The sequence below is a fragment of the Thalassophryne amazonica genome, chromosome 12, assembly GCF_902500255.1.
Source record: "Thalassophryne amazonica chromosome 12, fThaAma1.1, whole genome shotgun sequence".
NCBI classification, from domain to species: domain Eukaryota; kingdom Metazoa; phylum Chordata; class Actinopteri; order Batrachoidiformes; family Batrachoididae; genus Thalassophryne; species Thalassophryne amazonica.
In genome coordinates, this window is record NC_047114.1 from 97,645,354 (window position 1) to 97,647,149 (window position 1,796).

A 1,796-nucleotide genomic window follows, 5' to 3' on the forward strand; every position below is an offset into this window, starting at 1 on the left:
TTGCCGTGACATGTATCAAGCAGTGCGCACCTGCCCATTTCCGGCGTACGCCTGGCGTGACCTTGATAAATACGGCGGGTGGAAATGATCGTAATTATAATAAACATGCACATAAATATTCAGACTCCGCTTCAGACACACCCTCATTTTACGACATGGAAGCCAGGAAGACGGCAAAGAAAAAGAACTCCAACTATCACGACGCATGCCAATAGAGCGTCAAAAGCGGCTGTCGTATCAGTTGTTTTGTAGTATATAATCAATAAAGTGTTACAGTGGTCCGTCGTTTATCGCGGGAGTTACGTTCTAAAAATAGCACGTAATGCGCGAAACCGCGACGTAGTCAGCGTTATTTTTTACAATTATTATAGACGTTTTAAAGCTGTAAAACCCCTCACTACACAGTTTATACACTTTCACAATCAGGCATGAACATTTCCTCACTTTTCTCTCGTGTGTAAACACTGCCAAAGTTCAAACCTTAGTAGGAAAAACTGTTTTCAGGCCCAAACATTTGTTTGTGAAACAAAAATGTAACGTTTTCCTATAAATAATTATGATGGCTTTTAGAACTAACAAATTTAATTTTAACGATCAATGTACGAGGTTGGACACATAAGAAATTATTAATAGTGACTGACCAGTATATTTCACAGATCGCTCCTCTGCGTCCTGGCGCCGCCGCGCCTTTTCCACTCACACCTCGCTGCAGCAGGTGTCTGTTTCTGTGTGACAAACAGTTATGAGTACAGTTGTTATTATCAATTCCATTGTCTAAAACGATCACACCACATAAAGTTAAGCTCAGCGCTGCTCTGGCTGCAGGCTCGACGTCTGGAGAAAAAGGTGAGCAGCGCTTTCTTTGCAGTCAGCGCTGTGGCCACGGATCGTGCTTGATAGACCAGCAATCCCGCAAAAGTGGGATTTGTATTGATTATTATGTAGTATGATCAGGAAGGTGTTATTTATGTAACATATGCATTGATTTGTATGATGGCACTGTTTATCATGTTGATCATCTTCATTTTTATGTGGATTCCAGCGCTGGTTCATTTTGGTGTATAATTTACACCACCTCTCGACCTGGTGTATATTTTCAGCGCAGTGTACGCCAACGACCACATTGATAAATGCCAAGTAGCGCAGCCATTTTGGCGTACACCCCATATACGCTCAAATATCGCCATACGCAACGTTGATACATGAGGCCCATTACAAGTAATCCAAATGTATGTACATACATACATGTATTCCACATGTATTCTTTCAAAGTAATACTACCCAACCTTGGGTTTAAATTGTGTCTGGGTTGCTCAGAAAAAGACTGTGGAATGAAGAACACACCAAACTTTATTACACCTTCGCACTCCAGTACAACCATAAGGTTTCTCCTGCTCTCTTCTCCACTCATCTCACCAATGACTGCACCTTGCTGCAGTCAGCCAGCCTCTTTTATACATTAGGGAGGTAGCTCCCCCTGCTGGTCTCCTTTGGACACCACAAAGTCTACATGTAAAAACACCATCTGGCTCTGCAGACACACCCTACTCAAAAACACTGAAGATCTGTTTCAAAGGAGACATGACCTCTAGCCCTCCATCTCCAAAAGAAGTGGGACACACAACACCTGACTGTGCAAAAGGAAGGGGAAGTGTTTGAGTGAAGGAAGGAAGGGGAAGTGTTTGAGGGAAGGAGTGGACCTTTTCCACTCACTCACTCACTCACTCACTCACTCACTCACTCACTCACTCACTCACTCACTCATTCTTACTTGATGGAAATTGCTGTACTCTGGG